The sequence below is a fragment of the Carcharhinus amblyrhynchos genome, chromosome 9 (assembly GCF_965287045.1).
Source record: "Carcharhinus amblyrhynchos chromosome 9, sCarAmb.v2.hapA, whole genome shotgun sequence".
NCBI classification, from domain to species: Eukaryota; Metazoa; Chordata; class Chondrichthyes; order Carcharhiniformes; family Carcharhinidae; genus Carcharhinus; species Carcharhinus amblyrhynchos.
The window spans coordinates 109,175,972-109,190,698 of NC_137332.1; the positions used below are offsets into that span (position 1 = coordinate 109,175,972).

General features: G+C 44.2%; 1 long non-coding RNA gene across 2 annotated transcripts in view; it reads left to right on the top strand.

Moving 5' to 3' along the window:
* The window catches only part of LOC145348177 (uncharacterized), a 36,393-nt gene extending 23,910 nt beyond the window's left edge, over positions 1-12,483 (top strand). Inside the window, exons 3-5 of one of the 2 annotated variants that reach the window (XR_013887920.1) lie at positions 1,482-1,750; positions 8,129-8,274; positions 12,275-12,483. This is a non-coding gene — a long non-coding RNA (uncharacterized LOC145348177). The remainder of the gene's footprint in view (positions 1-1,481; positions 1,751-8,128; positions 8,275-12,274) is intronic. The other variant, XR_013887921.1, reaches the window with a different exon arrangement.
* The last annotated feature ends 2,244 nt before the right edge of the window (positions 12,484-14,727 follow it).

Sequence of the window (14,727 nt, forward strand, 5' to 3'; positions counted from 1 at the left end):
CGAGTCTGGATGTCTCTTCGTCAGATTCCAGCATCCGCAGCAATTTACTGTGAACTGATGAGGGAACTTTTGAAGTGGAATCTCCCCTCCAATATTGGGCGAGGTTTCTTCACACAGGGAATGGCGAGAATGTGGAACTCACTGTCACATGGAGTGGTTGAGGTAGAGAGAGTTGAAACTTTGACAGGGCTGCCCTCCCAGTCCCTGATAAAGAGGAAGCACATCACAGGGCGTGGGAGCAGGATTGTGGGACATGGGAAATGGGAGAAGGTAAAACGACATCCCATTGGGATTGAATTTGAAGAGTTTCCCCCAACACTCGCACTATTCCAGCAAGAAAAACCACAGGCTGTGAAATTTTCCGATGGATCAGATTTATTAACAGGCATTTTTGTAAAGTTCGGAAAATGCCAGGTGGAGGGAGAGAGATCAATGTGGATTGGAAATCAATGTCTTGTTTTATTGCAGAGATATTGTCTATGATTCTGGTGTAAAATGTGTCATATATCTGATAGTGTTGAACATTGGGTTTTATTGTTACTGCCTGGGTGTTAAACAGCTCCTGTGTGGAGAACACGAAAGACAATCTGTCCTGGGGGACAGCCCTTACGCAGCCCAGCGGAATTTACTGACAGACATTTCAACACATGGAAAATCTGGGAAGTTTGTGTCATTGGCGACAATCCTCCCGCCGGATGGAATTCTCCTCGATTTTGGGACATTCTCTCACCCATCATCAGCACTGGGGGGAGCTCAGTTTTAATCGTTAAAATCTGACCGGAGACATTCAGGAGTGAAATCATGCAGCAATTTTATACATTAAAGTGTCGGAAAATGTGAATTCTCTCTGGGGATAGATATTGGGAACATTGTAACTTTCCAGGGTGACAAGGTGCGGAGCCCAGTGGAATTTACTGACAATCATTTCCACCCAAAGAAGTCTGGGAAGCTTCTGTCATTTGTGACAATCTCTCTACTTGACGGCTGTTCATGTTCTTGTGAGTAATTCATTGCGGGTGCAATCAGTTTCTGGGATGGGTTGAGACTCTGTGTGAACTCAAGTCTTTCATTGTTACAAAGCGCACCGCTGCCTCCTGCTGACAGAATCACAGTGCTGAAGTGAAGAATTCCCCATTAAAAACTGCCCAAGAAGTGGGGACTGTCTCTGAAGGTTCACCGATTTGATGGACCCAATAATCTCTTTCTGTGTTGTATCAGACTGGCGTTGTTATTTATTCAGAATCTTGGATCTGATCAAATCCAGGTTAACAAATCCCATTCAGTGAATCCCATTGTTTGGTGGGATGTTCCCTGACTATTAGTGAGAAAGATTATCAGGAGAATGTCACATTAATATTCACCATTCTGTGAGAAGGATTTATGCATTAAAATTCTGCAAAAACTCTATACATGCTGCTATATTTAGTTGGCTTAGAAACCCGCAATGAAAACTATTTAAATATAAATTGTTGTGCTGACAGGGGGAGTTAACAACAGTAATCGTGGAGCACAAGTGTTTGGAGAACTCAGGAACTGAACAGGATCGCTGCAGGCCTGGTATCAAGACCCTGCCTTGTGTAAGTCAACTCCAATCTACTGCACTCCTGGTTTGTCTGTTCATCTGATGAATGTCGCAATGGGATTCATTCTGCCGGATGAAATGTTGGACACTGAACTCTCCACAGATCTCATTTAGACATCCCAGAGGATCACAGAGACACTGAACACAATAAAACCGACTGTGATCTCGGTATGTTCCATCTAAAGCGCATTCACATATAATTATTATTCCTCATTTACTGAGTTCACTGTTAACTGATTAACTGTTTCTAAAAGGACATCGACACGTCTCTCTTTCTAACACCCCGATGCACAGCTCTGGTAATGCAGTGTTAGTTGTTCCTGACAGGAATTAAGGATATTCCCATTCTGCCCTTTCCAGCCTTTCAGCCTCAGCATTGAATTCAGGAACTTCAGATTCTAACCACCATTACCATTCTGCTGTAACCATTAACACTGCTCTGGAACCACCTTATGCTTCTTCACCAGTCCCATTCCCCATTCTCTTATACTTTGTACCGTTACACCTTTAGACATTTAACCTCTCCTGTCTTGCACCATTTCATGGAGCTTTCCCTGTTGTTATTCTCCGCCCTTTTCCCTGACACTGTCCTTGCTGAGAAATTGTTTATCTGTAAAATAGGAATCTTAGTAAGGTGTTGTTCATTTCCAGCCATTTCCCTCTGGCGCTCAGCACAAAGCCCAAGTACTCACGCTCAAAACCTCCCGGCAATTCCTTCACCTCCGATCCCAGATGGTTGTATTTGTGCAGTTTTAATTCCCACACAACTCAGCTGCCTTGTATTCGCCTTCGTACCGCACTGTGACACCCACCACTGTAACTCTGATCTACCGTGAGTATTTTGTCAGGTTTCCATAAGGAGCCGTCCTCGGCCACTAGTCTTGGCTCCTTGTAAGATGTTCAGCAGTACTTACTGACACATAGGTATAGTTGTTGGAATCCCTTGCTGTGGTGTTTAATTCTTGCGCCCTTTACAAATGGGCAGCAACCAGAAAAGTGGGTGATGGTTTTGTTTGCTGCCTCGCATCACTGATATGATTTGATAGCATTTGATATCCCCCCTTGTTAGGGATGAACTTGTGGGATAGAGCTTACTTCGAAAAAGTAAGTTGCTAATGAAGCGAGATGGTTTTATTTGGAATGCTTTATTATTTATCTGTCTGAGGTTTATTTGGGTGTTTCAGTTTGAAGAATGCTTGCGATTTCCTTATTGGTGTACCGGCATCCTGCAAATCTCGGTTCAAGTTCGCTCAGGAGTGTAACTTGCTCCGGGGTCCACTTACAGGTACAGATCCCCAGCTTAGAATTGACCTGAAATGCTTCCAGGCACTTCTGGTTGCGCAAAACGACATGTATCTGCCTGTCGTGCTGGCTCAGCCCAGACCTGGTGGTGAAGCTGATCTCGCACTCGCTGCATTGGTATTCCCCGACTGTTACAGGTTACCTTTCTCCGCTACACTGAGGGCAGTGCCAGGCAATGGATTGATAGTCTCCTGTTTTACCGCAGCGCCAACACCTGGTTCTGATGTTTGTAACCTGGGGCACTTTGGTCATGTGGATGTTGGAGAAGGTGATCCTGCGGAGGAGGGAGGAGCTGCAGAACAACCCCATCAATGGGGGTAATGGGTGATCACCTCTCTGACTGATGCTCTGTCATAAGTCGGCTCGACAGTGACCCCTTCCATGAAGGTGGTCGCCTCGGATGTTTCTCTATTGTGTCAATTGCCGCTTCATTGGCCGGAGTTTCCCTTCCCTTATTGGAAACACAATATTTCTTCTTATAGGAGGTTTGTGTTGTTACAAAGATCGTATTTTCCGGTGGATGTGGCCGTTCACTCTTCGTTAACAGTGTCGTCACCTACTGAGTTGGCTGCCTCTTCTGCTCTGGGACCCGAACCCAGCTGCCAACAGGGCTGGTAGCAATGGCGGGGGTCTCAAGATCTCTTCTCGAGTTGGAGTTGTTGAAGATCTTATTACTAGCTCTGGAGAGCTGCAACATGTGTAGCGGTGACATTGACATTTTGCACATTGCGCTGCTACAGACGCCACTGCGGGGAGGTTGTTTATCTGGGGCAGATCCCAGTCACTCTGATTCATCAACAACGGGATTCCCATTCCTTGATGCCATCTTGAGACTAAGTCTCTGATCCATGTAGATCACGGCCGTCTCGTACTTTCTCATCACTGTTTAGTCCCTCAATAGCGGATGACTGAGTTTACCAGCGAGGCCAACGGGGAAGCGTGACTGTCACCAGAAACAGGAGAAAACGCCACAGAGACAACTGGCCAGAACTAACACTCCGGAGAGACCCACCCAAGAGATTCACTGTTACCCCCACCTGGGTTCCTGGGTTGTCTGGTATTCCAGCCAGTATTGCAATGGGATTCCTTCTGCCAGTCAAAATGATGTGAGGGTCAACTCACTCGGCAAACTTCCTTAGACTCAACAGAGTGTCTCAGAGACACCGCACCAAAAAAAGTCAATCACAGGCCTCGTGTTTCCCAGCTAAAATATTTCTTTATATTTTAAATTGTTGACTTGGGTCACTATTAACTCTTTCGGCCTATCACAAAGGGATTGGAATATCAAAGAATTCTCTCTGCAAAACAATAGAGGCACGGTGGCACAGTGGTTAGCACTGCTGCTTCACAACGCCAAGGACCAGGTTCCGATTCCGGGCTCGGGTTTCTGTGCGGAGTTTACATGTTCTCCCTGTGTCTGTGTGTATTTCCTCAAAGCTTTCCTCCCATACTCTAAAGATGTGCGGGCTGATTGATTGTGTGAAATTGCCCCTAGTGTGTGATCAGTAGGGTAAATATGTGGGGTGGCCTGGATTGGATTGTTGTCGGTACGCGCTCAATGGGCCGAATAGTCTCCTGCTGCACTGGAGGGATTCTGTGATTTTATTCTATGATCCTATAAAGGGCCTTGGTGAGTGGGCAGCTGTTATTACTGTTTACAGTTCTGGAGACAAGAATTGTAGGATATAGGTGTATTTGCGCGAGTGCAAAGAGGATCCATGAAACAAAATTCTGCCGGGGGATTTTTATAAGGAGATAATTTTGTTATAATTATAATTTGTAGAGATGAGAAAATGAAAGAATATCTAATTTAAACATCTCAAATTCTTCAGGGGATTGTCAGGGTAAATGCTGGGAGGTTTCCTCTGACATTGAGACTCAGACAAAATAAAATTTGGTAAATTAAATCTGAATTCCACAAGGAAATGAAAGGTGAGAATGATCGGAGAGAACTGAAGCTGTTTTGTGAAACTGACAAGACGCGTCCTGCTGGACAGACGGACAGAAACATGAGTCGTTTCCTGCTGATCAGTGAAGCCGTTGAGATTCTAAAATGCACCAGAATCTCACCGAGGAACATTTTACTCGGAGATCTCAGGGAAGAAAAGATTTCCGAAACAATGAAAAAAAACATCTGGACGTTAAAGGGAATTGAGATTCTAATGATCAAGAAATCCGTGAGATACCGGTACACAAAAGTCAAAAAGACTGTTCGAAATGTCTCAGGGTGATTGGAGATGTGATTACTTCCTTCGAGTCAAAATGAGAAATAAGATGTGGAGATGCCGGCGTTAGATTGGGGTAAGCACAGTAAGAAGTCTCACAGCACCAGGTTAAAGTCCAACATGTTTATTTGGAATCACAAGCTTTCTGAGCGCTGTTCCTTCACCTGATGGGGGAGAACTCTCCTTCACCTGTTGGACTCTAATCGGGTGTTGTGAGATTTCTTACTGAGAAATAAGAGCTCCAGGATCCATCTAATACTTGTGAGCATAACGGAACAGGTTAGTCAGTTTCTTAACTTTCCTCTATTCCATGGGCAATTCTGTTATGTTATGAAATATGTGGATTAGCCCTACTCCAGCGCCCTTCCCCATTCTTTACTCCATTCCCTTATTCCTTATGCTCTTGTCTGTGATTCGGTTTTTGATAATTTCTGTCTGTCAATAACACAGTTTTCACCCTGAACCACAGTGAAGTTAATAGATCATCCCCTGTCTGTTTCAGTGTTTTCTGAATGTTGTCTGTATTTATGATGGGGACACGGGTTTGTGTGCACCTGAGGTGTGAAGTGTGTGTGATTATATATCCAGTTCCTGCAACACATCCTTGTGTTCAAGTCACCTCCCTTGACCTCGCTGCTCCCTATCTTTGCAAACTCCCCTAGCCGGATAACTTACTAAGGTCTCTGAGCTGCTGCAATTCTGCCTCGTGTTAAACTCCGATTCTATTTGCTCCAACATTGGTGGCTGGGCCTTCAGCTGTCCCAGCCCAAAGGCCGCGATTCCATCAAAACCTCCTGACCTCTCTCACCCTCCTTTAAGATGCTCTTTAAATATTAAGATTGACATCGTTTTTCAATATCTGGTAAATAGGTTTATTTCTGTGGCTCAAATCAACTTTTGACAACTATTTTAATAATTCTTTTGTGGGCAGCACCAGGACTGTATTTAATTGAACCCTGGTTAATCCACTGTAACCATGCCTTACAAGTCAATTTGGGGATGATTTGATGATATTTCCTGTGTTTTGAGCAGGAATGATCTGAGCAGAGGAATAAGCAGATGAAGAGCGCAATGTAATGTTGCAGTGTGGGTGTCAATCAGTGTGTGCGTGATGTGTGAATGGAGCTGGTGAATCAGTGACACTCAGGATCACAGAATGTGGTGAGAAAGCTGAATTTGGGACATTGTCTCTTTCTAAACCCGGGGCTCCGGGTCCTTTCCCCGGCTCTCCTCCCCCAGTCGCGCTTCCCATCACGTGATGCTGTGCTGAGTCCAGCCCCTCCCACTGCCCCAGCTGACGCTGCCTGATCCTCCAATCAGAGCCGCGCTTCATTCCGTGCTCTGACCTTGGGCTGGAGGTCAGCGCGCGGTCGCTCCTCGCGCTCTGGGCGGAGCTTTTCCTCCCGCGAGCCCGCTTTCCCCCCTCAGCCGCCCGGAGCCGCATCACGGGCGCTCATTCAACTCTTCCTTTCATATGAGGGCAACAATTTCTCATGGGATGTCTAGTTTCACTCCATTCCATGGCCTCCTGAGAGTTTGCACCGAGGCTGCAATGAGGTGTGGAGCCGAGTGCTCCTGGAGGAAGCCGAAATGAGCATCTCTCCGATCCGGAGCAAAGAGCTGAATTCCCGAGATGGAGTGAGAGTGACTGCCCTGAACATCAAGGCAGCATTTCACCCAGTGTGGCATCAAGGAGCCCCAGCAAAACACAACTCAATGGCAATGGCGGGGGGAGGGCTCTCCACTGGTTAGAGTCTATTATTATTCCGGGAACATCACCATCAAGCTGCTAAAGTCCCTGGTTCTGGAAATCCTAGCCAGGGGAACCGTCTTTCCAGCATCTGCCCTCATTCTCAGTTAATCTCTGGGGAATAGAGGCTGAGGCTGTTCATTTTCTTATTTGATTTGATGTATTATTGTCACTTGCATTAGCATACAGTGAAAAGTGTTGTTTCTTACACGCTACACAGTGAAAGCAGACTGTGGTGACTAGGGGAATTTTGCAGCAACTTCACAGCAGTGTTAATGTAAGCCTTACTTGTGACTAATAAATAAAACTTTAACTTTTTTATACCGTACATCGGGAAAGAAGAGTGCAGCATGTAGTCTTACAGTCATAGCTAGGGTGTGGAGGGAGATCAACTTTATGCAAGGTAGGTCTATTCAAAAGTCTGATAGCAGCAGGGAGAAAGTTGTTTTTTAGCCAGATGGTACGTGTGCTCAGACGTATGTATCTTTTTCCCGAAGGAAGAAGGTGGAAGAGAATATGTCCAAGGTGTGTGCGATCCTTGACTATGCTGGCTGGTTTTCCGAGACAACAGGAAGTGTAGACAGAGTCAATGTATGTGAGATTGGTTTACATGATGGACTGGGTTTCATTCACGGCCCTTTGTATTTGCTTGTGGTCTTGGACAGAGCAGGAGCCGTACCAAGCTGTGACACAATCAGAAAGAACGCTTTCTATGGTGCATCTGTAAAAGTTGGTGAGAGTCGTAACAGACATGTCACATTTTCTTAGTCTCCACAGACAGTGACCCCAAGTTGGAATTGAACCCTGATCAGTTTAGAGCAGGCACGAGGCAGGGAGACAGTGTGAAATTATGGGAATAGATCTGTTAGTGAACATTAACCCTGCAGATTATCAGCGGTGTGGAGTTTTCCCCATCATCATTTCGTCCCGGCCTGAAAATGTGACTGATTCTCTCAGTGAAAGTGTGGAGATGGGGCATGTTATCTGCATTGTAAAATGACACCTGTCCACCCTCATAGTCCAGGAAAACCCTGCTCTTCTGGAAATCCACACTGGGGTGAGGGGGGGGTGGGTTCGGTGAGGGGGAGGTGAAGGCTAAACAACCAATTTTCGGACTCAGCCTCACCATCCAGAACCCAGACTCAGGGCTCAGTAGATTCCCTCTTTTCTGTACACTGACACTCGGGCCACTCCCTGACTCCACTCTGTCTTCACCCCCACCTCCACCACCCAGAAATGTCTCCTTGATGTGAATTCTTCTGATTCCAGGAAACAGACACCAGGATGAAACCTCTCTGGGGTGTCAGGAAGCGGCTGCCATTTGTCTCTGAGTCTCACACTGGTCCGGTCGCCAGACAGGATGAGCCAGGGATTTGCTATGTTCAGATCCAGAGTCAGAAAGGCTGGAGCTTGGGGTAAGGTAAAATAACACAGTGATTTAGAGAGTGTGTTGGGATGGGTGGGTTGGGGGGGGGGGGGGGGGGGGGGTGTTGGGGAGGGGGAGTGGGAAGGGGAATTTCACAGTAACATCATTGCAGCGTAAATGCAAGCCTTACTTGTCACTAATAAATAAACTTTACTTTTTTACTTTGAGGGTAGAAAGTGTGAGTAGTGAGGAAGAGAGGAGAGAAATTTGTGAGGGGGAGAGGAGAATGAGGGGTGAAGGTTTGTGGGAGCAGGGATGGGATAGGAGCAAGGAGACGGGGGGAGAGAAGTGGGGAGAGAGCAGAAAGTAGATTCGAGGGAGTGGCGAGAGGAATTTAGGGAGGGGGAAGGAGAAAGGATGTAGAAGGGTGCAGATGAGAAAAGAGAGAACACGGAATAGCGAGAGGGAGGGAAGGGAGAAAGAGCGCAAATAGGAGAGTGAGAGCAGGATGTGGGTAGGAGAGTGAGAGAGGAAGAGGTTTGATTGGCAAAGCAGGAGAGAAAACAAGGGCGAGCAGATGATACAGATTATGAGAGATGGTCAGAAATAGAGGGCAGCAGATAGAGAGCAGTTGGAAGGCAAATGGTATAGGAGGCAATATGGAGGGGTTGAGATTTTAGGCTGGCAGGGAGATTGGGAGAGGGTGAGATAGAGCAAGAGGGCGAATAAAAAAGTGGAAGAGTTTGTGAGCAGGAGATTGGGAGGGTGTGGAAAGGAGTGGGAAAGAAAGAATGTACAATATGTTCAGTGACCCAGCTTCAATAGCGCAATGAGGAAGAGAATTCCAACAATAATCACCCCCTGACAGAAAGCAAATTTTCCTCATCTCAGTCTCAAATTGGAGGTCATTAATTTTTAAACTGTCCCTTCAGACCAGATTCCTCCCCAGGTGAAACATCCTCTCAGCCTCAATCCTGTTGAGTCCCCTCAGCATCTTATATGTTGCATTGTGATCACCTAGATTCGCCTAAACTCTGTTGGGTCTAGACACAAACTGCTCAGTTTTTCATTGAGTGACAGATGTCGGCGTGAGAACATGGACAAAGGGAGAAAAAACAAAGGGGAGACTGGAAGAAATGTGTTCAGAGGGACAGAAACTACCTGAAGCAAAGGTCCACCGGGGCAGTCCTGTTTGTCGATTTGGGAAGGAGATCAAGGCAGTTCGTCCCGGATTGTGGAGCTATGAGTTTCGTAGGATGTCAAAGAGAATGTGTGTAGAAGAGGTGAGGTTGGTGACAGTTGTTGAAACAATGGTTTGCCGGTGGTGTGGTCCTGGAGGAAACAAGGTAGGACAAAGTGTCAGAAAGTAAGCATTTCACTTCCACAATGAACAAGTATAATGCTTTCAGTTTAATCTTACTCATTGCTCACAATGTTGTCCTCACCTGGGGAGAGAATATACAGACTGAATCATGGCTCTGTGGAACATCTCAGGTCAATCCACAATCATGGCCCTAAGTTTCCGGTAACCAAATATTTTCCTGTATAATGGAAATCTTTGGTATGAACACAAAATCTTTCATTGTCACAAAACCCATCGCTGCCAGCTGCTGACAGAACCTCAATATTCAAGAAAATAATCCCAAGTGAAAACAGCCCAGGCATTATTGACTGTCTTTGAAGGATCACAGATATGATGGGCCAAATGGTCTCTTTCTATGCTGGATCAGACTGTGAATGTTATATACTCTTATATTTGGTTTGGATCAAATCCACATTTTCAGAATAACTTAATTCAACCTCATGATCTGACTCTATATTTGGTGGCTACCGTTGAGGAAGATAATTACAAACTATCAGGTTAATATGCACAATGATGTAACAGAAACATACTCATTAGGATTGTCCATTAACATGTAGGGCTTGATACATGCTAATGTATTTAGCTGGGTCTGAAATGTGCTCCAAATCCAACCTGATTGACCTCTGGGCATTTTTCCCCAACAGAACGATTTAAGTATGTTGATGTAGATTGCAAGTGATTGGAGAACTCAGCAACCGTATCGGATCTCTCTGAATCTTGGTGTCAAAACTCTGCTTTAGGAAACTAAATTGCAGTCCTCGTTTGTCGTTATTTCTGCTGAATAAAACGCGAAATTCTCTGCACATACAGAGAACCTCACTGACATTACGCCTGAAATACATGTACAGTTAACGGGAAGGAGATATTTCCCTATGGGGTAACTGCCAGGGAGGTTCCAGACTGATCTCTGGAGATTGTCATTGTTAACGCGTGCACCGTTGACACAGTCGCAGTGCTGCAGGAATGAATTCCCCATTAAAACCGGTCCAACAAGCATAGACTGTCCCCGAAATTTCAGACGCAACGTGTTGAATCTAGTGTGGACAGTCCAAATGTCTCCTGAAGCGAATACGACCGAATTGCAATGAATTGTTAATGACCTTTGTTTGTTTAATCGAAGCAGTTGAAGAAACTCTTGTCAAATTTTCCAGAAATTGCTGTAAAATTAAACGCTGAAGAGGGCTAGGAGAGGGACATTGGTGTGAGATAAAGCACAAGTGATGGTGACAAACCAAAGGAATCCATCAAAGAGCAAACAAATTAAATGGTAACTGAGGAAAGTAAAAAGGGAGAACCAGATCGAAGTGAAATTAAACATGAGAGAGTTTCAGAAACATGAGAAAACCATAGGGTTGGCAATGAACAGAACAGTGAGACATATGCATGGAAAGTTTCAACTGAGTGGATAAGAAAGGTAAATTTCACCTGGGAAGTAAGAACTTAAAAAAAAATCATTTTACGGGATTTGCAGGTTGCTGGCTAGACCAACAATTATAGTCCATCTCTAATTACCCTTTGCTAGAAGGTGGTGAGCTGCCTATTGAACACCGTAATCTAAGTGGTGTAGATATATCCACCCCTAAAATTAGGTGAGAGTTCATACGCCGGTGCATTTCGGCAGGACGGTAAAATCCAGTCTGTGTGAAATTCCGCCCAGGCAGACAATCAAAGTCATGAAGATATTTGATAGAGCAAATCAGGGGAAAATAAACTATTTGTAATGGCAGAGGGTTCAAAAATTAAAGCGTACAAATGTAAGATAACAAGAAAAACAGCAGTGTGATGATGATGGGTTTCTTTGCACAGCCAGTTAGGACCTGGAATGATAGCGTGATGGAACCAAATTGAATAGTAACTTTCAAAATTGAATTGATCTTTGAGGCAGGCGGTAGGGCATTGGCATTGTCGTCGGACTATTAATCCGGAGATCCGGGTTCAAATCCCACAAGACAGTTGTTGGAAGTAGACACAACTTTTAAGGGGCGTATTGTCAAATACATGAACAGGATTAAAATGGAGGGATATGGTTTCTGGAACGATAGGGGTTATTAGTTCAGTCGGGCAGCGTGGTCATTGCAGGCTTGAAGGGCCCGTTCCTGTGCTGTAATTTTCTTTGCTCTTTGGAATTAAAATTCTAATGATGACCATTGCTGATTGACACAAACACACATCTGTTTCACTCATGTCCTTTGGAGAAGGATACGAGCTTACCTGGTCTAGCCTACATGTAACTCCAGACCCACAGCAACGTGATTAACTCTTAACTGCCCTCTGAAATGGCTGAGTAAGCCACTCAGTTCAAATGCAATTAGACATGGGCAACAAATGCTTGCCCAATAAAAAGATGGAAAATATAAAAGAAGACGAGGAAAGGTATTGCATTGGGATCAGTTGAATAGCTTTATCATTTGTCGTTTAAGAGGCACCTGAATGAGTACATCAATAGGGAAGGAACAGAGGGATATGGACATAGTGAGGGAACAATGGGATATGGACGTAGTAAGGGCAGAAGATGTTTTTAGTTTAATTTGGCATCATGATCGGCATGGGCTTGGAGGGCCAGAGGGCCTGTTCCTGTGCTGTACTTTTCTTTCTTCTTTGTTCTATCAAAGCATGTCTAAAGAAGCAGACAGCCAACTGACCACATTCTCCTCCTTCTAATATTATGATCTTACATTGTTTCCAGAAACTGACCGTCCCACTGAGCATCTCAGGGCACTATGCAATTTGCCGATGACTGAAGGACCAGAGTAAACTTCTAGACCATCTCCAGGAAACTACCACTTCATTTCCTTCAACCAGAGACTCTTAAAATAACCCAAATGAATTTGGAATGGACGGTGTAAGGATTCAGACTCTGGAACAATTTACAAATAAAACAAACAACATGTTTAATTCCTGCTTCTTGGATTTAATGATGAACTGTGTAATATTTGAGAAAACCTGTTTCTATTCCAGTGGTTCTCTGTTTTGTTTAAGAACCATTTTAAAAATGGAACTTCCCTCTAGACTGCAGTATTGTTTAATAGCCATAATATGGACAAGTTACATGTACAGAAAGCTTTTACAATGTTTTAATAAAACAGGTCATATTTGTGATTTAAGAATTATTTCACTGATGTGGACAATGATGAGACAGACCAGATAAATTGGAGGTAAATGATTACTGTGAGTCCAATAACATTCTAGTGTATACCAGAAAAACTATTTTTCAACTGGTTAAGCAGAAATGTTAATCACATAGAAACCAAGAACTAGGAGCAGCAGTAGGCCAATCAGCCCCTCAAGTCTGCTGTACCAGTTAATTATTCATAGCCAAACTGATTTCTCTGCATTCTTGTGTTGCCCATATAACCTTTCACCTCTTTGTTAATGAAGAAAATATCTAGCTCCGCCTCAAAAATATTCAAAAGTCTCTGCTTCCAGTGCCCTTCTAGGAAGTGACTCACAACACTCTGGGGAAAAAGATATTCATTTCTGTCTCATACGGATGAATATTTATGTTTGAACACCTGTTTCTAGATTATTCCACAAGATGAAACATTCTGTCCACAAAAGCCATGTCAAAACTATTCAAGATCTTGCTTGTTTCAAATAAGTCACCTTTTACACTCCAAAACTCCAGTGAATGGAAACTTAACCTGTCCATCTTTCCTCGTAAGACAATCCATCTATTCCAGATATTAATGAGAGAGCCTTTCTCTGAACTGCTTCCAGCTTATTTGCATCTTAAATAAGGTGACCAATACTGAAAACAATGCTCCAGACGTGATCTCTTGAATACCCTGTATAACTCAAACATAACGTATCTATTACCATATTCAATTCCGCTCCAGTATACAATATTCTATTAGCTTTGCTAATTACTTTCTGCATCTGTTAACCATCCCGATGAGACAGCACAAAGAATTCAAAAAGGGTTATTAGTATATCTTCCATATTCTCTTCTTTAAATTCATTTTTTAATGGACAAATGGCTGTACTAATAAAATGTCCGCTGCTGACCACATTTGGTAATGCTGTAGGTTTCTGACTGGTTTAAAACAACTAGGCAAAGACTAACACGACAAATCCCTAGAATGGGATGAAGAGCTTTCATAATGCCATAAATATAGCAGGAAAATATTCTGGTCCATATGGAAGGCTGAACAGAACAAACCCCTCTGCTTTAAATATACCTTGTTCCAGTCACTCCTTACATTTAATATGCAACGCTACTGCTGAATGTTGTGAGGAGGCAACACATTGTTTGACTTCATCCAAGATGTGTATGCATTTTGCTCGATTTCCTCGCATGTGTACGTTATGTTACAATCATGCTTGGTGTGGGTAAATGAGAAAAACATCTGACAGTCAAAATAATTTGTGACACCAGGTGGTCTGCTGATGTAGATGCAGGCGGGATTTTCTGATTCTTCGCGACGATGGGACGGGTGAGACGCACAACACATTGGTAGGGCTGGAAGCTCCCCCTGGTGCCCAATGGAGAGTCATGGAAAACACGCCACAGGATCCTGTAGAAGATCCCACCCATTAAGGGAATTCTAGCGGGGGGAGATAGCGAATTGTCTTTTTGAAGATGAGTTGAAACAATCTATTTATTTTCTTGAAAATGATGGGTACTGTGCTTTGAGATCGGCAGCTGATTTCTACAGGTTGATATATGATGGTTCACAGGCAAGCTTTCCAAATGGGAAGTGGAGCAGAGAGAGAGCTAGAGTTAGAGGAGAGGGAATGGAGGAAGTAGAGAGCACAGATGACGGAGAGGAAGTGGGGGTTGGGAGGTCACTAAAGGAAAGTGAAGAGTTGGGGGGGGGGCGCAGGGGGACGAAGTTGACTAAACAGAATTTATGTTCTCTGGCATTTAGAAGATTAGAGGTGATCTCAATGAAATATACAGGAAGGTATTTTTAAAATCTTTTAACGGAATGTGGGCACCTCTGGCTAGGCTAGTATTTACTACCCATCCTTCATTGTCTTTAAGACGATGATGGTGAGCTGCCATATTGGACTGCTGCATTCCCTGTGGCGTGGGTATACCCACAGTGAGAAGGAAGTGCGGATTTTGACACAGCTAAAGTCAAGGATGGAGGGGACACAGCATTCGGTGGTGTTCCTAGGTGTCAGCTGCACTTAACC